The 25,805-nt window shown below is 48.6% G+C and overlaps 1 protein-coding gene and 1 pseudogene across 1 annotated transcript in view; both read left to right on the forward strand.

Moving 5' to 3' along the window:
- The window catches only part of LOC135920076 (uncharacterized), a 75,019-nt gene that overhangs the window by 27,454 nt on the left and 21,760 nt on the right, over window positions 1-25,805 (forward strand). The window lies entirely within an intron of this gene.
- Window positions 11,762-13,268, forward strand: LOC139053303 (methionine aminopeptidase 2 pseudogene; annotated as a pseudogene).

Below are 25,805 nucleotides of genomic sequence, written 5' to 3' on the forward strand. Positions count from 1 at the left end.
ACTCTAGAAGGAGGTGGTGTACGCCTTCGTTTAGACGGCCACAAGAGCAGTACGTACTGGGCACACCAGAAGTCCCACGAGTATGTTATACCAAGTCGCAGGCAGTGCAGTAGTATGTCTCACATTTTTTCTGTTATCTCTTAGTTTGGGCAGAACTGACATTTTTATACGTGGGTGCATAAAAAATAGCTCGGAACCCTTAGAGTGTTGAGCAAAATCAAGTATTTTTGCTGAGACGACCGGATAACTGTCCCAGGAGCAAGCGGACTTCACTACGTGAAAGACAAAGTTTTAGTCTTTCTGCCGACGAATAGGATTTATAATGGCAATATCTGTCTGTATGCACGTTGATATACTGAGGACATAAGTTGCAAATCTGGCATAGTGCCAGTTCTTGCGCGGCCGTCATGAACGTGTCTCTCTTAGCTATATTTTTCCCTCAACCAATTGTCCAAATTATGTCTTGTCAGCATCCAAGGAGGACAAGTAACATCCACTTTGTATAATTCAAAGCTAGGTAACAATGCTTTATGTTCCTGACTGAACATGTGAATTTTGCTGTTGTCCCTTTCCCAGAAGGCCTGGTTATTTGGATGCTTCTCATGTTGCGTTAAAGTGAGGTAAGCGTGTCGACAAGCTTCAACCGTGCATATAACTGGAAAGGGCGGATGACGAGATTCAGCGATGACTCGAGGTTGCTTGGAAACGCCGAGATGTCCTCTCGATAGAAACCCTTGAAGAAGAAGAAGATTTTTCTTTATTCACTCACGAAAATAAAAGCACAGTAACACGATATGCAGAAGGAGGTGCCAAAGCTCAAGGCTGTAGGGGGACCTCCTGTTCTAATTATAAAGATCAAAACAAGTTAGGTTAGAGCAAATGCAGCAAAGTTTTAAATTTGTCTACAAATAATTACACATGACAGCAAAAGAACCGAAACATTGTATTCTTGCTTTATATATTTGTTATATATTGCTCTAACTTCAACGCTTTAGCGAACAGCTTTTATTTGTTCCAGCGTCAGGTAGTCGTTTACATAAACAGGGCGACTTTGCGATCCACCAAAGCCGAGGTCATTAGTGTTCAGTCCAGCCTTTCGTGCCTTAGCGACGAAACCTTGCTTCTTAGCTCATGAGCAGAAGCGGGCAATGACATTTTTCTCAGCTGTTCCAACCTTCCCTGGAACTCGATGAACGACGTCAATGTCAATATCCGTGATGTGACAACCAATTTTTGCCCCTACAGCTTTTGTAATTGCCGCGCAGTCCTTTTCACGTGATGTTCTTCGATTCAACGTTGTTTAACCGAGAGTGCTGCTCAAGTTCCGACCCTTTTGCTATTAAGGTTTCATTCTGTGATTGCAGAGTTTCATTAACAGTTCTTACACGCTCATTCTCTGACTTCACTTTCTCGACAAGAGAATGAAGCATTTCGCCACTTGAGACCAGGCTGCTTACTTCGGCCTTCATCGCACGAATTTCAGGCTGAGTTGATGAAATCCTCTGTTGCGTTTTCTCAACCAGTTTTTCGACTACTTCTTCGAGTTTGCCTTCAGACCAGGCCTCAAGCAGCTGAATTCTTTTGCCTAGTTCAGCAACAGTTGGCATCGCAAGAGATACAAGGTATCACTGAGACAGGTCAAAACACTGGAAGCAGCAGTTGCGGCCAAAAAAACAAAAACAAAAACAAACAAAAATCACCACCAACCTGCAAAGGTAAGGAAACTCGTTTACGCCCGCACTCCTCCAGCCGCAAGTGCTGCTGCCAAATGAAACCGGACAGACTCCAGCACCACTTTTTGAAGCCCTACCGTATCAGCAGACTATCTCAAGGTGATATGGTCCGCAGGTGACGTTGGCCACGCACGCGAAGTAGCCACGGATGGGCCAGCTTCGTTGAACAGATCAGAAATGCGCGTTCCAGCGGTGCAGGCAGGACGGGTACGTGACACCGCTTGGGTGAATGGTTGGGTGAACGTTGGATGGTCTGCAAAGGTAAGGAATCTCGTTTACGCCCGCATTCCTCCAGACGCAAGTGCTGTTGCCAAATGGACCTTAAAAAAATGCTGCCTTAAAGCTACTCCTCATAAGTCTGCGTCAAGCCACAAAGAATAGGAGCGGAATATGTTTTTTTTTTGCTTTTTGAGTGCGTTATGTACTCGTCAGAGTGAAGCGACTGTTCACTCCCCTCCCCCGTCCTTTTCCGATGTCGTGCCGGCAAGTCGGTGAAGTACGTTTAGAACTGTTTGACTTGTATTTCTATTGCGCGGATGTGTGAAGTCCACAATAGTTGTCGGTAGAGAATAACTCCTAAAAATCTATGTTCTTTCAGGGACATCAATGTTTGCCCTTGAAGATTGAGATGTAAATTCTTCAGCTGTCGTCTAGTGAAAGGCAATACAGCTGTCTTAGCGTATGAAAGACTCATGCCCCTTTCTTTCAAGAAGTTATTGATAACATCAAGATCATCTAGCGACTTCCATCGAATCTAACATATACGCAGTCCAGACGACCATAAACAGACGTCATCTGCGCACAGTGGATAATGTAAGCCATACGGTAGTTGTTGTGGTAATGCTGCATTACACAATTAAAAAGAAACGGACTACGAACACAGCCCTGCGTGACGTCTTGTGCGAAGCTCTGGTAATTGCTCTGCCCCTGGTTTGTTTGCATAAATATTTTCCTTTCAGAAAAGAAAGATTGAAATACATGCAGTGATGTGCCACGCAGGCCATGCTTTAACATACTAGCAAGTACATGTATTCGAGTTAAAGTATCGAATGCTCTCTAAATGTCAAAGACTACTGTTATTGTTATGTTTCCATACATGCGTTCACGTTCGACGCACGTAACAATGTCAAACACCACATCCATAGTACAACGCAGCTGTCGAAGCCCTGTCATGTAGTTGCAAAGAACACTCGTGTTCTCGCACAACCATTGCAGTTGACTGTCCACCATATTCTCCATTAACGTACAATCCAGATGCTTACAGGTTGGTAGGAGTCAAAACTTAAAGGGGACTTTCCAGGTTTAGGGATTGGAATAACACGAGCCAATTTCCACGAATCCGGAAGAGTTCATTTATCCAGATATCGTTAAATAACCCCAGAAGGTTAATTCTACCTGCTGGTTTGAGGTTCTACAGCGATATGGCGACCCTGGCATATGTTCTGCATCCCTGCGTGTACACCGTCGCGTCGATGAGCCTGGCCCGTTGTGTGCGCTGAACGACGAAGACCCGCCGCGTGCCCATCAAGAACGGCCAGCTTCGCTGGTCGTCCTCCTTCACAGAGTGGAAGGGCCGATGAATTGTTTTACGCCATATACATAACGTTGCCTGGGCCTGCAGCTGTCTTTGCACGCCATAATGTAAGCGCACATTTCAGCTCGTCTAAAGTGAACGCAGCATCAAGTTGAGGGAGCTGTGACGAAAAGCATGCTCGAACGTTCTGGTCTGTGAGTGGTACGGAACTTGCGAACTGTTCAGAATTGGCGCTTCTGGTGGGGTTGTGAGCCAACAGAAATGGCCAGCAGCTGCTCCTAATGTACTGCGAGCTACGGTAAGGAACGGAAAGGGTCACTCTGCGTAACTGCACGCCTTAAAGACCATGTTGCAGGATATTCACGCCATCGTCTACTGCTTAATTTATGTAGGCGCCGGCGGGAGGTTGGATTAACTTTTCGTGCACTCTTGTATACTTCTAGCCGTGCGCTGCGGCGGTACGCACGTTCTGTCCGCCTTCTAGTGGACCTGAGACATTCGTGTTCCCCGCCGATTGCAGCGTATTCAGCTGGAACAGGGACTTGTTTAGCAGAAGTCTGAAAAGACTCAATCAAGGTATCTGTGAAACTTTCAGAATCAGTATTTTCGCCCACCCTGCTAGTCATGCTATGACGAAAATTCAGTCAGTTCGTAGATTTTCAGTAGCGACTGGACTCTGCGCATCGCACCAGCAGATGTTTTAACAGAATCTGGAAGGGGTCACTGCCACGTGTTTCTATTTTATTTGTCCACTTTGCGCCACCAAGGAGGTCTTGCGAGCAAAGCGTAACGCCTAGACAACTAGCGCAGCGATACCCACGCAGAAATGTGGAAGCGCAGTTATTTAACACTGTTATATTCAATTTCGGGGCTGCGTACTCGACAGCATTTCCGCGAACATCACTGTGTTCGATACCCAGATAACGTTACGCGCACTGAAGTCCCCGCAGACCAGTAGAGTTTCACCAAGCTGTCTGCAAAAATTGCACTGGAGGTTTGTAAATTAAGACTTATATCACAGTAAGATATGTATTGTTTAAATAAGATTTTACAGGGTACAAACTCCGGTATGTCTGAGTCATTCCACTGTATTAAATGCGATGTTAGACCGCACTGCTGTTGCAAACTAGACGCGATGATTTACATAAAATATAACAAGAGAGCCGAAAGTGATCTCACTTACTTGCATCCTGTACACATAAAAAAAGAAAATTATGTTGAGGGAGTAGTTTGCGAAAATCAGCTGACTTAATTCGTGGGCCATTCATTAGCACTGTACGGAAATGTGACATTTTCGTAAAGATTATTCAGGATAAGCCTGCCGTGAAGCAGATCCGGGTAGTGGAAGTACCAGTAACTCCAGAGATAGCAATGCTTTTACCTCTGGCAGGTTGTTTGCTTGTGGCAGTAAGGACTGCACGAAGAGTTACGAATAGCATGGAAAAGATAATCTGTGCCACAGGATAGACGTTTAAATACTAGTAGGCGCTGAAGCTCCAGCCGTGACCGGAGCGGAGGTAGAGGTTGTCGTTACTGGAGCCGATCGCGGAGGAAGTTCTTGAGATGGTCGTTGAGATGTCGACGTTGTTGCTTGTGGTCCCTGAGATGTTTGATGAGCTTGCTGTGACGACGGCAGAGGTTGTCGTTGAGGAGGTCCGCCATTCTAAATGAGAAGCCACAGTAAGGTTCGTAGCAATAAAGGTAGATCCTATCGCTCGTCAGAAAGTTGCCGACATGCTTCTTTCATTACTGAAGAGTAAGGCAAAGTGTATCACTGGTCTCGTTCGTTGTTGGAAGTTGAAGGCGAGTGACGAATGGTATCCGGGTTAGGCGAAGGCCCGTCATGAGGAGGCAGTCTTACGTGTATTAGCTCATGTCCACGCTGCAGCTTTGAAGTTGCCTTGTTCTGAGGGCACCCGGAGAAGGAAACTGTACGGTTACCGCCGCAGATCGCACCCTGTGGGGGACATACAGACTTGCACTGTGTGCTTTCGTGGCCCTATGAAAATATCTTGCAGCGACGTGAACGGCATCAGTTCTTAGATAAATGCCCAAATCTTTGACACTTGTAGCATCTCAGTGCTGGACCAAGGCATTGTTCCATAGGATGACTCGTGAAACTCAAATGTACCTTTTCGGTATTGGTCGGTCATCTCTGAAGTAAAAAAAATAATGGTTCTGAGTGGGCGTGATTCGAGTACGCCGTCTTCTCGTTGGATATAGTGTGCCTGACGGCGCGCCGATGTCACACCAAAATTTTTCAAAGAGTCAAGCAGTTGCTCTTCGGTATAGTGAACTGGGACATGGCGCATCTTGTCAACATTTCTTGTATATGACCTAGGAATGGGTGGCTTGACTTCCAAACCAGCTACTTCACTCAGCGACAGCAGGTGCCTTGCAGATGACACAGAAGCAATGTTAACAGAGGAGCTTCCATGCCTTTAACGCAGAATGACTATCTTTTCCTTGGCTGCAGAAACAATTTCTGACGCAGCGCGATTTAGATTCACTTTCCAAAAGTTACGGCCCTCCTCTGATAAGCGGAAAGCAACTGCGATTTCCTAGGGTCGCTTCTCCTTGTACAATACGCAGATGAAAGGCACATCATAGAGGGCACATTATCACAATCAGTATCGTCATCGCTTAGCTCGTAGGTCAATGTTTTTTCTTCTTCGACGCGGCATATCTTCGCTTCGCTTTCGCTGGTCTCGGCCATGTTCACGGGGTGTGCGCCGGCACTTACTGCGTCATCAAGAACTAGTCTGGCCGGCTTGATGATATTAGAATATTAGTCGCATGTTGCCCTACATTCAGCCGTTGAGCCGATTCTGTGACACTCATGTGCCTCACAACATGCAAGCGGTCATAAGGCTCCTGCCGGTGTTATTTGCTGCCTACCGCCGTAGTAGCTCTAGATAAGCTATGACTCGTAGAATAACGTCACGTTATTGTAGCTGGCTTCGTCGTCATCACCTAGCTGCTGTCGTCACATGAAGGCTCACGTCACGCAGATGATTGCTCGCCTTACACAAACATGCCGGTTCATCTGGCAGTGCTTTCTGGAATCCAAAGCGTGGCTGGATATACAGCTGCAAGCCACGAAGTTGCAGGTACCTGGATATCCAGGTACCTGCAAAGTGCTTTGAATAACATTGATTCCCGCAACGCTATCTTTTTCAATTGGTACTGAAAAAATAAAAAATAGCAAAGAATAATCGTGTAGAAGGATATTACGCGCTACCTAATGCTGATATGATATTGATAACCTTAAAGGTACTGATACCTATGCACATGCGGGGGGGGGGGGGGGGGGGATTGGTCAAGAGTCCGATGGATTTCATAAATTCATTACAAGGGTGAGCTATACATAAATAGTAGTTGCAAATAAATGAAACCCAAGTAGAGTTCAGGGATGTTTTTTTCCTAATCAGCTATTCTGAATGAACAATCATAAAGCTATCTAAACGAAAGGACATGAGCGCTGGTTGCTATACTAACGGCAACGACAACAAAGAGGACGGCACGACGACGACAATCTGCAGTGTACAGCCTATATTGTAAAGCGAATTCAGCTTTTGGTTCTAATTAGCCTATTATAAAATTGTGCTTTCAATTTTTTTTTTGCTTTACTTGGACCTGGTTCTTGGCCAATCCCTCAGAATTATAAAATTGTGCTTTCAATTTTTTTTTTTTTTGCTTTACTTTGACCTGGTTCTTGCCAAGTCCCCCAGAGTGGGTACGCGCCAATAATTTTAAGGGACCTACATTTACAGCAACTTGCACGGCGCAATAGTGCAGGATGTAAAAGTGATAGGTAGGGTAAAGTGCAGTGATCATAGGTAAGGGAGAGCTAGGATTCACCCTAATTTGCAGAGAGAAAAAATAAACTTGGTGAATTTCTGCTTTCCGTGTGAGGGGCTACTGTACACGTTTACCAGAAAAGAGCTTTCCTTCTGCTTTTTCCCGGTAACCACCTCTACCATGGTGTGCTCGATTGGGCTTTTGCTCAATAACTCGTGCTCGACGTACGTGATGCCTTTCCTCACCAAGGTGCAAACTCCCCTGCCGCTACTGCCGGCCGCGGTCCGGAAGCTTGGTGGGCTGGCGTGGGACCGGTAACCTGAGAGCTTTACTTCCTCAATGAGGGTCTCTTGCAACATGATAATATCTGGCTTTCTTGATACTTGTTCTAAGTGTTGCTGAAGTGCAGCCTTTTTCCCAGCAAAACCGTTGCAATTCCAATGCCAGACCAGGAGGCCTTTCACTGCTGTTGTGGTTGCGGTGGTTGATGTCCTATCCATGTTTGCTGAAAGTTAGCCATTTGCGTTGCCAAATTCTGTACTGTCGTCGTTAATTGCTGGCACGTCTGTTCAATTGCTATGAAACGGTCGGTAATTGTCTTGGTGAATGTCGTGCGAATATACTCTTCAAAGTGGGTGAGCCTATCTTCAAGGTTGTCTACCCTATCGCTGAGTCTCCGCTCTTTAAGATTTTCAATTGCTCTTCTCTTGGGTGCCGGACCCGCCGAGGCCGCGTTCTCTGTCCTCGGGTTCACCGCTACTTCGGGTTCATCCTCGGTCATTGCCATCTGCTGTGGTTGTGGCGATAAAGGCTGTGCGTGCTGCTGTTGTAGCTGGACCGTCATCATTCTCTTGATCTCTGCCATTTCCTTGCTGAGCTTATTGACTGCCGCCTCTAGTTCAGTGTTCTTCTTCCGCAACGCCTCGTTTGCTTCTCTTAGCGCCTTCATTGCCTCACTTTCGTCTTTAAATTTCCCTCCACCACCTCGAAATGGCGGTGACTGCTGCTGCTGTTGCTGCTGCTCTTTCTTGGCTACCCCCGACTTTACTACGTCTGCCCAGGCTACTCTGTCTTTGGATTGGGATCGGCGGTGGCGGCTCATGCTTCGGTTTTGACTTTCGCTGTTGTTCCCGCGCGAGCGTGACTCGTGGCGACCAGCTGTGCCGCTCACTCCTGCTGACGTCGTCAACGGTGGAAACTCTCCGGATGCTAGTTGTTGCTGTACGCGCTCTTCCGCCATCTTGCGCTCCCACTGCCTTTTCGTTACTACGTAGGGAGTTTTGTATTTGTTCTTGCATTCTCTATCGGCCGTTGGGTGTTGTCCCCCACATAGTTTGCATTTAGGCGTACACTCGTGGCCATCGACAGGGTTATTGGCCCCACAATCGAAGCACACTTTCATATGGGGGTTAGGACAAACGTCTCTTCTGTGGCCTATTTTGCCGCACTGTTTGCAGACATCGAAATGCTTGCGGTACAGACTGCACCTCGTTAACACAGGGCCATAACATACATACCGGTGCAACTAGAACAGCGGCGAGTGTGCGGACTCGAGGGGCGCATCAAGCCGAGGAGGTGGCCATTGCTTTGGCCATCGCCGACCCCGAGTGCACGACTGTGCTCTGTGATTCTAGGACGGCAGTGAAAAATTACGCCAGAGCAAGGGTGTGTGGTGAAGCCGCGCGTGTGCTGCGTGTGGTCGATCTCACGATTGAAAGTCGGTGTGTGGTGATAAAGTGGTTTCCGGCCCACATGGGCAGTGATGTGTCGGATCGCGGCAACGCTAACCACAACGAGACGGCGAACGCGGCGGCGCGAGGACTAACCAACCGTGCCGCTGCTACTACAGCCGACCCGTCGTGGTGGTGGGAAACCAAGGACAAAATGACTTCGTACAATGAAATTGTGAAATGGTACCGACTAGAGCGCAGGACTATGCCGCCACCTCATCCCGGCTTGACCCGTAAGGAGGCGGTTTTATACCGACAACTTCAAACGGGGTCGTTATTCACCCCGGTGCTGATGAGGCACGTGTGTCCAAGTGTTTATGAAAGTGATCTGTGTTGTGTGTGCCGAAAAGAAAGAGCCACTGCAGCTCACATCCTTTGGGACTGTGCTAAGAATCCGCATGAAGCTGCAACACTAACAACGATCCCGCCGCGGCTCGAGGCCGCAACGAGATGCTATGACCAAGATGTTCAAACCCAGGCCGTCCAGCAGATCTCGGCGGCCCTCGAAAGGCAACGACCGAGCGAAACCGGCGGGAGGCTGCCACCCCAAAGGAGGGGCAGGCGCGGTCTCCCAAAGGGAATAGTGCGGCCGCGGCCGAAGTAGAGGCACCACACGCCGCGAAGACGTCATGGCCGCGTCACGGTAACGCCTCCCTAACAGGGGAAGGCTAACCATTCTGCAGGCGTTCAGAACAAAGTTTCGTCACTCACTCACTCACTCACTTGGTGAAGAAAAATAGGTCAACCTAGAGGCAGTAAGGGTAAAAGCACACAAATTCAGGCTGCTGCTTGTAAACAAATATGCCGCCTTAGAACAGAGAAATGGAGATGAGAATAGAGGTAATGAAAGGAAACCGTAACTAGGCTGGCTTCCGAGGAAGCAATTGAAGTGGGAGGCAAGGCACCAAGGCAACCAGTAGGCAAGCTCTCCCAAGTAACAAAGGACATAATAAAGAAACGACAAAGAATGAAAGTGACCAATTCAAGAGATAAGATAGAATACGCGGAACTGTAAAAACTGATCAACAAGGCGAAAATAAGTGATATCCGAATTTATAACTTGAGAAAGACTGAAGAAGCCGTAAGAAATGAATGCAGCCTGAAATCAGTGAGAAGAAAACTTGACACAGGACAAACCAAGATGTATGCACTGAAAGATAAACAGGGTAGTATCATCAGCAATATCGAAGGTATAGTAAAAGCAGCGGAAGAATTCTATACTGACCTGTACAGTACCCAGAGGACTCAGGATAACTCCTTTCTAAACAGTAATGAACAGGATACAAAAAAAGAAACTTCTCCTATAACTAGCGATGAGGTCAGAAGGTCCTTGCAAGATATGAAACGGGGAAGAGTGGCAGGAGAAGATGGAATAACAGTCAATTTAATCTAAGATGGAGGAGACATAATGCTTAGAAAACTGGCTACTCTCTATACGAAGTGGCTATCGACTGCAAGGGTCCCAGAAAACTGGAAGAATGCAAACATTATACTAATCCACAAAAAGTGAGACTTCACTTCACTTTATTTCCTTAAAGACCCTCGTGTCAGGGTATTGCATAAGGGGTGGGACACATATAGATTAACCAGAGAACAGAGAAAAAAATTTGAACGAGTTATACAAGCAAAAGTGACTATCGTGATGAAAGCGCAGACGTAATTTGGTTTAGGAACATAGATGGGTATGTGATGGCAGCAAGTTCTTGGGGAAGGCCATTCGAGTCACTAGCAGTCCGGGGAAAGAATGATGAAGAAAAAGTTGTTCTGCGTGCTCGTGGTCGAGGTACCTGCTGCTGATGTCCGGTGCGAAGAGAGACGCGTGGTGGGGGAGAGCAGATGTAGGGTTCCTATGGTAGCTCGGAATAAAAGAATTTATGAAATAAGCATAAACTAGCAATGCGGCGACGAAGTGCAAGAGTAGGTAGGTTGGACTGCGATTTCAGAGATGATATGCTGATAACAAAAGAATACGAATAATTAATGAATCTAGTTGCCTTGTTTTGAACTGATTCAAGTGAATTAGCAAGGTATACTTGGTTCGGCCACCAGATGGGCTGTGCGTATTCTAATTTTGATCGAACTAGAGAGAATAAAGAATTAAAAAAGTTACAGGCCCATTAGCCTACTCCCAGTATTATATGAAATAGTCACCAAGACAATCTCCAATAGAATAAGGGCAACACTGGACTTTAGTCAACAAAGGGTACAGGCAGGTTTCAGGAAGGGATACTCTACAATGGATCACATTCACGTCACCAATCAGGGAATCGAGAAATTCGCAGAGTACAATCAGCCTCTATATATGGCTTTCATAGATTACGAAAGGCATTTGATTCAGTAGAATTCAGCAGATTCAGCAGTCATAGAGGCATTACGTAATCAAGGAGTACAGACCGCTTAAGTAAATATGCTGGAAAATATCTAAAGAGATTCCACGGTAACCTTAATTCTCCACAACAAAAATAGGACGATACCTAGGGGTCAGGCAAGGAGACACAATCTCTCCAATGCTATTCAGAGCGTGCCTGAGAGAAATATTCAAGCTATGAAACTGGGAATTAGGAGTAAGGCTCGACGGCGAATAGCTCAGCAACCTTCGGTCTGCCGAGGACATTGCTCTATTCAGCAACGCTGCAGACCAGTTACAACAAATGATTGCGGAACTTGACAGAGAGAGTGTAAGAGTGGAGTTGAATATTATATGCAGAAGACAAAGATAATGATGAATAACCGGGCAAAGGAACAAGAGTTCAGGATCGCCAGTCAGCCTCTAGAGTCTGTGAAGGAGTACGTTTACCTAGGTCAATTAATCAAATTCAACCCTGATCATGAGAAGGAAATTCATAGAAGAATAAAAATGGGTTGTATCGCATACGGCAGACATTGTCAGCTCCTGATATGAAGTTTACGATTATCATTGAAAAGGAAGGTGTACAATCAGTGCATTTTACCAGTGCTGAGATATGGGTAAGAGACTTGGAGACTCACAAAGAAGCTTGAGAATAAGTTGAGGACCGCGCAAAGAGCGATGGAACGAAGATTGCTAGGCATAACGTTAAGAGACGGAAAGAGAGTGGTTTCGATCAGTGAGCAAACGGGTATAGACGAAATTCTAATTGACATCAAGAGAAAAAAATGGCGCTGGGCAGGTCACGTAACGCGCAGGTTAGATAACCGTTAGACCATTAGGACTACAGAATGGGTACCAAGAGAAGTGAAGCGCAGTAGAGGAAGGCAGAAGACTAGGTGGTGCGATGAAATCAGGAAATTCGCAGGTGCTAGTTGGAATCGGTTGGCGCAACACAGGGGTAATGGGAGATCGTAGGGAGAGGCCTTCGTCCTGCAGTGGACATAAAATAGGCTCATGATAATAATGATGATGATGATGATGATGATGATGATGGTGATGCACAACGCAATAAGCCCCTTATGTGGTATTGGTCACTCTGTATGTATTCATCGTTTACGACAGTGCTGAACGTGCAATTTTAATACTCATTGCGACATCACAGCTTTCCTGGCTACATTATAGCTTGAGTCACTGAAATGCCGAAATTAATTTTACTGTTGTCAAGGCGCCTCTTCGTCTGATAGGTACAAGAAAATACGAGCTATACATCGAGGTGCTGTATTCTCACTGGTATTATTTAATGATATTACGGAGCGATGCATGCATAGATGAACGTGGTGCTCGACAGCTCATCGCCAGTGAAGGCAGCAAACGGTGAAAGTCATCAAGCCTGGAATGACCTTGACTGAAATATGCGAAGTGCTGGGCTACGACGAAATACGCAATATTGACTTTGGCACCCACATTACTGGCCAAATTATTGACTGAACCCTCCATGCTTACCATCAACTACAACTATGATAAATTGGTGAAAGCGTTACGAGATGCCCCTAATACAGAGAGAAAGAAGACTGGGATAGATTTCAGGCTTAGGGACGCTGGCCAGGGCAACCAAGAAGCCATGGAATCTTACGAAGTGGAGCTTGAAGGCAAGACATATCTGTTGAAGGCCGTCCGCCAACTTAATGGTCACTTGATTGGTCCGTACTGGATTCACGCTGGGACAACAGTGGCTATTGTGACGGGTGGAGAAGCTGAGAGAATGGTGGAAGGCGAAGTGTGCGCCACTGGTAGCTTCGGCGGCCAGGGTGAGGTGATGTGCATAACGACTTGGATATGCCTCAATACATAAATTTATACTCTGGTTGTGTGTACCACTGAGGCTGCCACCTTCCAAGCAGCTGCTGGGCGTCGTCAACTAGAACTTTCGCACTCTGGCCTTCTGCTGCTGCTGGCTTGACATTCTAGGCCAGACCAAGTATCTCATAAACCTCAAGGATTGCTGCGTCAAGAGCACTCAGTACTCGTAGACGCCCTTGTGCGACACCAAGGGGTGTCACACGGCCAAGTTAAAGCACACCATCCTGCTGCACCCGACGTGCGAGGAAATTATCGGTTAAGGGACGGACTACCATCCCACCGCACTGCAGTGGTTGTTGCTGGTGTTGTAGTTGTTGTTATCCTAAATAATTCTGGCCTAGAACGCAATCGTAATCTTCATCCCTCTGGTGAGCACCACGTTCATCCCTGTAGTAGGCATCGCTTCGAAACATCATCTTGCTTCGCACAATACTATGACATCGATGTGCTAGTAATTACGTTTAGGGCGATGACATTACCTTCTTTCATTTTTGGCATGGCTGGCGATATTCACTTTCGTTTCCCGGTTTTCCAGGCATGCCTTATGTACAATAGTGGTTGGAAATATAGATTTTACCCTCATTATTAGAAAGTGTGCGGCTCTAGCTTTTTCTATGACAAACCCAGTGTAAAACCCAGTCACACATCACCTTAATATTATTCCTCAAGTTGTATAAGTTTAGTACCCCATGTGTAATTTATGACGGATATATTTACTGGCTCCAGCCCATTGATTATATTGATTCAAAAGGTATACGTGTGATTAGAGTATTGATGGTTTCCTGTCTGCAAGCTTCAACCGCTGATTCGCTTAGAGCGAGAAGCGTTGCGTGTGTGGGCCTGCCCAAAATGTGTAACAAACACCTTGGTGTACCTGGACGCAAAGAATTCTACCCCTTTCGGCCCGCTTTGTCTTGTAACCGCACAATGCTTTCTAAGACTTAACTGATCTTTGAGCAGGTCGCAAATAGTTTTCTTCTCGCAGCATCATTTATTTTAATGTGATAAGTATTCTTAGGTTACTTCACACACTTTCCAGTACCTATCTGTGTGTGTCTTTAACCGTTTTCCTTTCACGCAAACTTAGGTTTGCGCCACTGGGTATGTGCTGCCTGGTATGTCCCATTAAGTGTGTACAACTGGGTATGTGATGCAGGGTATGTGCCACTCTTAAGTGAACATAACGAACCTTTTGACGCGAACTTGGGTCACTGGATATGTGCTCTGGGCTTGCGCCGCTCTTCAATGTTAAAAAACCTTTAACATTTCTACAGTGCTGGGCGGAATAGAATCCGGGTCAGGCACGTATCCAGGAGGAGGGGCGCACCCCCACCGAAGTTAAGTGGCATACGCCCTCCCCCCCCCCCCCCGCCAACTCCACCACTCCTCACGCACATTCATAAAGCACCGCCAGATCAATGTTCAGACTTCACAGCTATTCGGCAGTCAACATTTTGCTGCCTTTTTCGCTCCTTTTGGGTGGCGGTAGTTATCGGCATCTCCTGGGGTGTGAAGGCCAGTCTTCTCATCTAGACACCCTCCTCCGTACGGCAATAAACGCAGCACTGGGACTAGCCCAACATGCGTCCACGCAGCTCATACTACGACTCGGGGTGCACAACACCATCCACGAACTAGTTGAAGGTCATCTTAACAGCCAATTGCAAACGTCTCCAACTAACAATGCAGGAGTACCTCATTCTATCCCGGCTAGGATGCCAAACACCAAGAAAACCACAACAGGAAGACCGCCCACTTCTTGCGATTAGCATTCGCAGCAAAATTCACGTGGCCCCAATTCCCCTGAATATGCACCCTGACCGTCATAAAGGTCGAAGAAAGGCAAGAGAACAAGCCCTGGCTCGACTTTTTGGCGATGACACATTGGACATACCGGTCCTATACACCAACGTGGCCCGGTACCTACAGAGACGTATCCCATGTCTAGTCGTACTAGATAGTAGAGGTATTCTGAGCGCTTCGGCCACGCTCAACACTGTGGACACTGGCACGTCGGAAGAGGCTGCTATCACCCTAACCATCGTACATGCTTCTACCATACCAGCACCGGATGGACCCATCACAGTGGTCACTGATTCACAGACCGCCTGTAGGATTTTGGCACAAGGGATGGTGACACCCTACACACACTGCCTTCTTACATCATTACGCCGCACAACGTTTCACAGGGTGCGTACTGTCTAAACACCTGGACAGAACTCTCTTCATGGTAATAAATGCGCTAATGCGGTCGCCCCAGATCTCGCTAACCGGGTGCCGCTGGAAGAGCTGTCCAACCCAGACGAACCACCGACAGAACCATTGAACTACACTCGAACTCTACATTGTGGAGATAGCAGAAAACACTTCCCCCACCAGTCCCTTAACCAATAAGATGCCGTCACGTGGTGACAGCTTCCAACTAATTAATTTCCCGGTCTCCTTTACCTTCCCCTCTTCCACCTCACACAATATCTGTCATACTGTCTCTACTGTGGAGCAAAGCCCTCAGTAAATCATTGTACCTGGGAGTGCCCACACACTCCGAGTTACTCTCCCATTCCTTCATCTTCACCTTCCTCCTGGGAGACTGCGCTGACCAGCTTAGACTTGCAACAGAAGCGACGGCTGATCCGGCGGACACGCGGAGGCGTGCAGTGCGGCCCTGACTAAGGGCTCCACCATACGAGTAAGTCTCCCCACCTCATTTTAAATAAATGTTTTTTCTCTCTTTCTTATCCATTAGGTACCCGCGCGATTAACTCGAGATGCGTTCAGTTGTCACCATCTATCGCAGCAGTCACGCACATCCCTGCTGCTTCGTTAGTTCAACCTTCTTTGTTCAGACTGATCCAGGGACCGGGAAAGGGATTCGGTTCGTAGTCATCTGGTCTGTATGCTGGAGAAACGAGTTGCGGCCGGAAAAAACGCCAGTTGCACTTAACGTTTCCTTTTGCTTCATTATTTCCTCGAATGACGGCTTGCCGCGCCGCTGGCTGATCCTCGGAACCATATACACATGATGTGGGTTAGATAAGGTGGGAAATAAGATCATGCGAAACAGCGTCCATCATCAAACCCTGCAATAACCGTTAAGTCCATAAGCAATATGGCTGTTACCCGTTACCTCGTCTGGTTTTTCCCTAATTGTACGGAACTTATCGTGCAAAATCGGCAACTGGAAACAAAAGTCGCAAGGAGTAGAGAAATTAAATGATCTACTTAGGGAGAGAGCCGAGGCAGCAGTCAAACAGGAAGGAAAAACGAAAATTAACAAATTTAACCGTTGTATGTGAAAATATTTATGGATGGACATCTTTTTTTCGAAAAAATCACCACCCCTTCCAGTCCGTGAAGATGGTAGAATAGCGAATCTGTGTTAGTTACACTGAGTGTTACACCATGCAAGTCAAACTTCACAAGCAGTCTATATTGTAAATCTTTTGTTTCACCATTCTTTCATCCCATTTTTGCTTTTGCAGTAGGCAGCTTCTTCCTCAGGAGTACGTGCTACTCGTGGTCTTAGTTATAACTGGGATGGAATGTTCGTAACCAGTAATCCAAAGCTCTGTACATTGAGCGCAAGGCCCTCCACTGGAGATGCGGGCACTGCAATCGTTTTGACGATTAGATTGGTTTGTCTATGACGTGGCTACCGGCATTTGTTGCTGGCGCAAGAACTGCCAGCAGCCACGCGCTCCTAGTATGGCGTTTCAATCGCCGGGCACTGTTCGTTGACCGCAGATCGCCAGCACATGTGTTTCTTTCGCGGGAGGGTGGAATCAATCATCGATAAATTCGATGCCGATCTGGCTAGATCGCCGCAAATGCACCGTGTGACAATCGTATAAGATTTGCGTACAAGATAGCATTCTCACAGTGGGAAAGGGGTTACTCCAAGGCTTTTTCCCCTGTTGAAAGTTTTGAAAGTTTGAAAGTTTATTTAACATAATGAACGTATACAATTGCAAAGTACACACTTTTGGGACCCAACAAATTGCTAAAGGGTCCCTTTTTCTGACCTGTCCTGTCCTGTCCTGAACTGACCTGACCTGTTTCTGTCCCTTTTTCTGACCTGCTAGGTCACGTGGCCCCGTTGTATCGATATCCGGCAACGACGGCACAGGGTCCGCCTAAACAGCTTCGCTGTAAAAGGAAGTAGAGAAAACGCTGTCGCAAGTGGATAATAATTGCGTGTGTTTTGAATTAGGCTTATACAGTTATCATTCAAGTAGCCTAACGTAGCCACTTCTCTGCTGTGCTAATGTGGGTGTTTTTCTAACCTTCAGCGGTGGACGCAGTACGTCTAGAACCGCGGCGTCCTGCTCTCTACGCGGTTGTATGGGACGGGTGGCCGCGCACCGTTACGCAACTCCCCCATAACAATACGAGTCGGTTTTGGTACTATCTAGAACAGTAAACTAGGGATCTAAAAGAACTGTGATTGTTCCGCAAATATATATTTCTTTATTATTCTTCCAGAGCTAATACAAAGCGCTACTAGAAATATTTATTTTACACTTTCGATTGTTTACTCGTTCGTGGCAGTGTTTTTCTTGCGCTTCTTTCCTGTGCGAGTCCGTTTGATGCAGTTCCTTGCTAGCCAAGTAAAGAAGACGTGTATCTTACAGGGGTACCTCTGAGATACATCTTATTTCATGTCTCTTTCGCGGGTTTACGCGTCTTTATGGCGAACGGTAGGCATTATTCACATTTGCACTAGTAAAGGTACCCCACTCATTTGCATAGAAAAGTTACCTTGAATTAGCCCCCCTTCCCCCCCCCCGAACAAAAATCCTGGGTACGTGCCTGATCCGGGTCATATACATCCAGGCACTCTTGCATGAATAGAGACGCCCTACGCTGCGCACTTCACGGCGGTGCCGCCAGATGGCGTAGCATGTCCAAAGGGACGCGCGAGGGAGCAGCCCTGCTGCAGTACACGCCTCATACATGACACGTCTCAGTGGTGGAAATACGGTGCCTCACTACATTGATACAATGTGAGTCGCTTTGACTGCAATCTTGACGTGGCTTCTGCCGGAATTTTCTTCCTCTTCATTGACCCGATTACATGCGCCCCAGGTCGCAAACCGAGAGGTTGCAGTGGAGCGCCAGAACCAGAGCACCAGCGTGGCAGGCTCTTAAAACGGATTAGCGGGTGCCGTGCTTGCGCCGCGAGCACGCGCCACCCAACTTTATTTTCGTAATCTTCTTGCATTGCCGACCGAGAGTACCGACTTTAGCGTCCGCGCGTAGCGGGGCCGGTGGGCGCTACACGGCCCCCCGCCCAGACGAAACGGCGAAATGTACTCGTCGGCGAAGTGGAGACGGTGCTATCTGGGTTACGAGCAGATACCCAGATACGCCGGCGACATCCGTGGGGAGCTCCGTGGGAGGGATCTCGAGAGAGGCCGGTTTGAGGCGATCTAATGAGACTACCCCTTCGCGACCATTTAATAGCATGGCGGCGGACTTCAGTGTCTGGTAGAGGACTCGGTACGGCCCATCGTAGGAGGGTGTAAGAGGTGCCTTTACAGCGTCTCGTCTGAGAAAACGTGGGTCGACGACGCAAGGTCGGGATGCACAAAGATGCTTTAGTGCGAAGATCGACGCGGGATGGGGCGCAGTTGCTGAATGCAGTCTTGTAGTCACTGAAGCTACTGCAGCGGCTGGGGCGAGGAGACCGAAGGAATGAACAAGTCTCCAGGAAGTCGCAGGGGTGCTTCATAGACGAGTTCGGCCGGGAAACAGCCAAGGTCGCGACGAAGGACAGCGCGTAGGCCGAGAAGCACCATTTTACATAGGAAGGTGGTCGCCCCAGTGCTCCCAATCCAGGCGTGCAGTGAGGGCAGCCTTGAGCTGGCAGTGGAGCCGCTCAACCATACCATTGACACAAGGACGATATGCTGTGGTACGACAGTGTTTAGCACCAAGTAGGCGGTTGAGGGAAGTGAAGAGGGTACAGTTAAATTGCCGGCCGCAGTCAGTGGTCACGATGCTGGGGCAGCTGAAGCGGGAAGCCCATGCTGAAACGAAGGCTTTGGCGACCATTTCCGCAGTGATGTCCGGAATGGGCACGGCTTCGGGCGAACGCGTGAAGCGGTCAATCATTGGAATGTACCGGCAGTCGGGAGAGCAAGGAAGTGGTCCAATCAAATCAAGATGGGCGTGCTCAAAGCGACAGCGAGGTGGCAAAAAAAAAAAGACTACATTGGAGTCTTCGTGTGGCGGGTCACTTTGGCGGTCTGGCACGCGAGGCATGAACGTGCCCACTGGCGAACATCGATGTTAATGCTTGGCCAGACTTAGCGCTGTGTAACGAGGCACTGCGTGGCTCGGATGCTGAGATCTCAGATGTCGCGAAAGGGCTGGAACACCGCACGATGGAATCAGCAGGAATGAAGGGGCGAGGTGCAGCCGCTGACATTTCACACCAGAGTGAGCCAGGCACAAAGAAGCGGGTGAGGAACGAGTTGTAGGCGGCGGGAACGGGGATGGTTACGCAGCGCTGGCAGCTCAGGGTCTTCCATCTGCGCCCGAGCGAGACGTTCCCAGTCCACAGGTAATGTAGAAGTGCCGAGGGAAGTGATGCGGGAGAGCGCATCAGCTGCCTCGTTTTCGGTGCCTTTATTGCGCCGGGTATCCATAGTGAACTCGGATATAAAGGCCAGTTGACGAAGTTCACGTGCGACGTACTTGGATGGGTTTGTACGGAAGACATACACCAGAGGCTCATGATCCGTAAGAACATAAAATGACTGGCCCTCCAAGAAGTGCCGGAAGTGCGGGATGGGGCAGTAGATAGCGAGCAGCTCGCGGGTCTTGGGTAGCGAGTCTCACCAGCTTGGAGCTTCCGAGAGAAGAAGCCCAGTGGACGCCACTCGCAGTAGATTTGCCGCTGGAGAAACAGCGCCGATGGCCACACTGGAAGCGTCCACCATGACGCGAGTAGGCACGTTAGTTCTCGGGTGGATCAGAAGCACCGAATCGGCAACGGCGTGTTTAGCAGCCCTGAAAGCAGCTTGAGCTTCGGGAGAGCAGGAAATCACGGATGAGGAGCCCTTGGTCGTGCGAACAAGGTCAGTCAATGGATGCCGAAGCTCAGCGCAATGCGGAATAAAGCACCGGGAGAAATTCACTAGGCCCAGGAACTCACACAGCTGGAGTAGGGTATTGGGTGCTGGGAAGTCTTGCACGACCTGGGCGTGGGAGGGCAACGGACAAATTCCCAGAGCCGAGATGTGGTGACCCAGGGACTGGAGCGCGGAACACTCAAAGACGCATTTCTGGGGGTCGACAACCAGGCCAAATTATTGAAGGCGCTGAAAGAGTTCCCGGAAGTGACGCTCATGGTCTTGCAGATTGGGACTCGCGACGAGGATGTCGTCGATGTAGGAAAATACAGCCGGGAGTGCGCGCGTTACCTCGGCAATGAACCTTTGGAACGCTTGAGCTGCGTTGCGTAGCCCAAGGGGCCTGCGCCCATACTCAAACAGGCCGAAGGGTGTCTTCGGGATATCGACAGGCTCAACGGCGTTTTGGTGATAGGCCTTGACAAGATCCACTTTAATAAAGATTTTGCATCATTCCAAGTTGCCTGGGAAATCCTGAATGTGTGGGAGGGGATAGCTATCGTGGACCGTGTCAGCGTTGAGCGCCCGGTAGTGCCCGCACGGACGCCAGTCCCGATGGGGTGGGCTACGCTGTGCGCTGTGCTGGGTCGTATGGTGGGTTACGCTGTGCTTGGGTGGCTGATTTAAATTGAAGGGCCTGGTCACCTCAGGAAAATCATCGAGGATGCGAGCGTACGGACATAGTGGAATGAGCGTGTGAAGGCCAGTGGGAGCGACAGCCGAAAGAACTCCAGGGATGGAGAGTCGCGTCTTCCTGTCAATCAGGCGACGGTGGCGCATGCTGACGTCGAGGTCAAAATGGGTCAGAAAGTCAGAGCTGAGGATAGGCTGATTGACGTCGGCTACGATGAAGACCCACCGGAACGTGCGCGCAGGTCAAGGTCTAGAGTGAGACACCGTAGACCATACGTGGCGATGGAGGTAGAGTCCGCCGCGCGGAGCGTAGGGCCAGGTGACTTAGAAACGCTATCACACCTGGCGGACGGAAGTGCGTTGACCTCAGAACTGGTGTCTACAAGAAAGCGTAGGCCGGAAATGCGATCCATGACGATGAAAAGGCGGCCGGGTTGCAAGGCGAGGTACATTTCGAAGTACATTTCCCGGCCACTGGCACGGGGACTTGAACTGGCAGGTGCGGCGCTGGAAAGTGCAATGGTAAAGCAGACAGACAAACTTCGAGGACTGCGCGAGTAGGGACTGCTCGGGGAAGAGGGATGGCGGCTGAGGCGTGAGGAGGAGCCTCACTGGTCATGAGATGACGTCCAAAGGGTGTCTATGAGGACGGCGAGCTGATCGATCCAGGACTCTAAGCGGGCCACGATAGAGGACTCTGGTGTTGAAGAGAGAGCGGCGACAGGCGGAGAAGTCGCGTCGTTGATTCGACCAGCAAGCTTGGCGAAGCGGTCGGCGGTCAAGTCTCCTGCAGCGGTCAAGACAATGTGGATGGACTGCCGTAATTGCTGCAGGAAGAGCTACTTCAACAGCACGCCCTTCGCGTCGATGTTGCTTGAACCCAAAAGCCGTCGCATGCTGTTGAGCAGCTGGGAAGGGCGGCGACCAACAAGTTCCTTGGAGGTGAGCAAGCGCTGGAGGCGCGCGCTCTCAGGTGTCATGGTGCGGTCCAAAATACTCTGCTTCGGTTGCTGGTACGGGGAATCACCCAAAGGTGCAGCGATGGTGTCCGCCACCTCGTGAGTAATCTCAGGAGACAGGTAGGAAGTAAGTGGTGACACCGAGAAGTCCCCAAGGTGCTGTGGTGTAAATCGAAGGAGGCTTCGACCTGGGTGAACCAAACCTGTAAGTCCTTGCGCCAGAACGTGGGCAGGTGAAGCTTTAGAGCGGCGACTTCCCGAGCGCGAGGCAGCGTCAGGCGGAAGGTTACCTGAGGGTGGTAGGTTCCTCGGGTCAGTCATCACGTAGTCCCGAGTCAGGAAATGTCGCGAACCGAGAGGTTGCAGCGCAGCGCCAGGACAAGAAGACCAGCTTGGTGTAGGCCTACTGATACGGCTCAACACACTACGGGAGATGGGCCATGAATCGGGTGGCAGTAAGTAATAGGGGAAGAATACTTAAATATAATTTTGAAACTTGAAAACGATATTAAATCAATACTATAATCGTTATTAGCAATTTTCAGGTTGTATTATTCTAAAATTGGAAGCTAATATTTTTGTGTTGATATTGAGGAAAGTAAAACAATGAAATTAACATGGCAGTCTCGTAGCAGACTATCAGAACTGACTAGCGCATGCCGTGCTTGCTACGCGAGCACGCGCCGCGCAACTTTATTTTCCTCATCTTTTCTACATTGCCGACCTTTGGCGTCCGCACGTAGCGGCGTCAGTGGGCGCTACGCTGTTTTTGTGTAAAGTTTACAGGATGTACATGATCATACTGCACAGGATGTACTACACAGGTTGTACCAACTATCATGCACCAAGATTTAAAGATATGCAAATACCACATAGTTGGACAGAACCAAGGTAATGTTGTTTACCGTCGCATGGAGATACTCAGGTTATTTTTCTTGAATTTCGCTTAATCGCATAATTAGTGTTAATTAATTAATACACTTCTCAAATATTATAATTAGATGAAAAACGTCAATGAGAAAATTGTCGAGCGACATGAAAAATTTCTAATACAGCTTTCCGTTGCTCAATACGTGCTACATAACAGTGTTTTTCCTTGCGTGAAAAAAGCCCGCGAACACACGCGAAATTGCCGCGCGAGTCACTAGGCGGCATGCAAAAAATAATCTATCTCCAAGCGACGGCGAACAACATTACCTTGGTTTTGTCCAGCTACGTGGCATTTGCATATTTTTAAAACTTGGTGCACAACAGTTGGGACACCCTGTATATTGAATGCGAAAGTTCGAGATATAATTCTCACTAACAATCATTCTGGTTCTGTGGAAATAATATCAGGCGATATTTTCCCAAATATTGCGAAGCTGCATCAATGCCACGTTCAAAATGGATTTCAGCAAGCGCTGTCATAGCAACTGACGCATTACAATGTAAAGAAAGAAGCTATGCGTGGTTCTAAGCCAACACCACTTGTATTGCTGTCTAGGCGGTGTAGGCTAAGCCCAGTGTAGAAAAGAAATGAAGCTATTATTGCGCAGGCTGACAGCGTTGTTTACGTTTTTTCATAACCCTTACATCTAAATATAACCATAGTGCGTGTTCTAGGCGACACCACCGGCAGCGTGCTGCGACTAGTAGAGTACTGGTTATTCAAACAGGCTACGTTGAAGTAGTAGTAGTAGTAGTAGTAGTAGTAGTAATAATAATAATAATAATAATAATAATAATAATAATAATCTAATGGGCAACTACTGAAGGGTCACCGAATTTCGATAAAATAACCCAAGGCCATATAAGCATTACGAAATATGTGGCATATTTCGTAGTCTTTATATGAAACATACGAAATGGCGTAATCGACGATGTAGTTCGGGATAGAATGAAAAGCAGTTCGTGAAGATGGTCGAACAGCGAAGCTGTGTTAGTTACCCCGAGTGTTACACCATGCAAGACAAACTCCGCAAGCAGTCTATATTGTAAATCGTTTGTTTCACCATTCTTTCAACTCATTTTTGCTTTTGCGTGCTTCGCGTGGCGAGCACGCTTTAGGAGTGCTTTTTCTTGCGGGTCTCCAAGTGCTTTTTTTTTGTGGTGCGTGAGGCAGGCCCTACGACGACGAGCCCATTCACGAGCCATCTCTCACTGACTCTCGCGGTAGGCAGCTTCTTCCTCAAGGGTACACGACACGCTACTCGTGGTCTTCTCGTAGTTGTAGCTGGCATAGAACGTGCGGAACCACTAATCCAAAGCTCCGTATATTGGACGCAAGGCTCGCCACTGGAGATGCGGGCGCTGCAATCGTTTTGACGATTGATTGGATTGGTTTGACGATTGACGTCTTTGTGTTTAAACATGCTCGGCTGCGACGGACAGAGGCTCGTCAGTGACGCTATGCCCGCAGTCCGCCTTTGTCGCTTGCGTTCGGCGTCTCGAGTTCGCTCTGTGGCGTGGTTAGCAGCATCCGCCCGGCATTGGCGCTTGCGATTCTTCAAAATTAAATTGCTTCAAAATTAATCTGTCCATCACGTAAGACAATGAATGGCTCATATCCCCTTGAGTAATGGCTCATACTCCCGTAAACGCGGCCTCCCCATTACGACGACAGAAAAGAGAGATAGAAGTTTATTTCTAATGAGGTGAGGTGACTTCCTCGTAGAGTGGAGCCCTTAGTTCAGGGCCCCACTGCTCCACTCCGCGTGCGCGCCGGATCAACCATCACTACTCTTGCAAGTCTAAGCTGGTCAGCGCAGTCTCCCAGGAGGAAGGTGAAGGCATAGGGGAGTGGCCCGGAGGGGGTGGGCAATCCCAGGTACAGTGACATGCTGTGGGCTTTGCTCCACAGTAGGGACAATATGAGGGATATTGTGTGGGGTGGAAGAGGTAAAGATAAAAGAGGCAGGGAAATAAATTAGTTAGAAGCTGTCGCCACGCGCGAGAAGCGAAATTCTACGCTGGGAAGGAAGGAAGGAAAAAAACTTTATTTTTCAACAAGAAAAGTTGGCGAGCGTGGTTGGGCCCTTGGCCCAGGGCTCCACTGGGACGAGCGGCTCACTGGGCTTGGTCCAGGAGAGCCACTTGGCTTTCGTTTCCCTCGTCCGCAAACCATGCCTCCCACTGCCTATATAACGTGAGTGGATCTGCAGTTATGTATGGGCTAGTAATATGTCAAGGTCTTTCCAGGCAATCGCATGTGATATGTTGTATTCTGCGCTGAAACGAAGCGAAATTCTGCGCTGGAATGACGAGCGGCAACGGAGCCATCTGTGGAAGCGGACGACCACGGCGAACGCAGGAGCAGTGGCACGAGCTCGTTTGCGCGGTAGCGGCGAGGAGCGCAAACTAGCCAGCTGTGGAAGAAGACGACGACGCTCGAGCTATTGCTGATGATGATAGCTTTATCTAAGTCTGACAAGGACGGCACAGGGTCCGCATAAACAGTTTCGCTGTAAAACGAGGAAGTCGGTCCTGCCGAACGCCACGTTCTCTGCTGACGCGTCGTCTTTTTCCGCCGATCAAGCAGTGGAAGAGTTTCATAAACGAGGGCGCTGCTTTCTCCTTCTGCTCCATGCAAGATCATTCGTAGACGAGGAAGAGGAGTGTGAGACGTCAGGTAGAGCAACATGAGTGGTCACGAGTCTTCATCAGCAGAGTCCAGTTTCACATCGATGGACGACGCACCGCCGCAACCTTTCCACCCGATTGGTGTTCATGTTTCAGGCAGCAGTGACTCAAGTGAGGAACCAGGTGAGCTTGACGCAAGCAGCAGCCACCATGAGCAGGCGACGCTCGTCGTGGCTTCGAGTGCGTCCGCCACGCCGCCCGTCGAGGAGGACGTGGTAAACCAACAACGACGTGGGGTGGACGCACAGCAGAGCCAAAACAACGGTGAGTCAGAGGACAGTGCTTCGCAGAGCCCGGTTTCTGAAATCGGAGATTCCACCGAAGACGACGACTCGGAGGAGGCAGCCATGCTGCGGCGAGCGTTAGCCGAACTTGAGGAACAAATGGACACCCTTCAAGACCGGCTCTTAAGAAATCGCCAGTGGAAACGCACTGTGCAGGAGCATTT

This window comes from Dermacentor albipictus, unplaced genomic scaffold (assembly GCF_038994185.2).
Source record: "Dermacentor albipictus isolate Rhodes 1998 colony unplaced genomic scaffold, USDA_Dalb.pri_finalv2 scaffold_86, whole genome shotgun sequence".
Lineage (NCBI taxonomy): Eukaryota > Metazoa > Arthropoda > Arachnida > Ixodida > Ixodidae > Dermacentor > Dermacentor albipictus.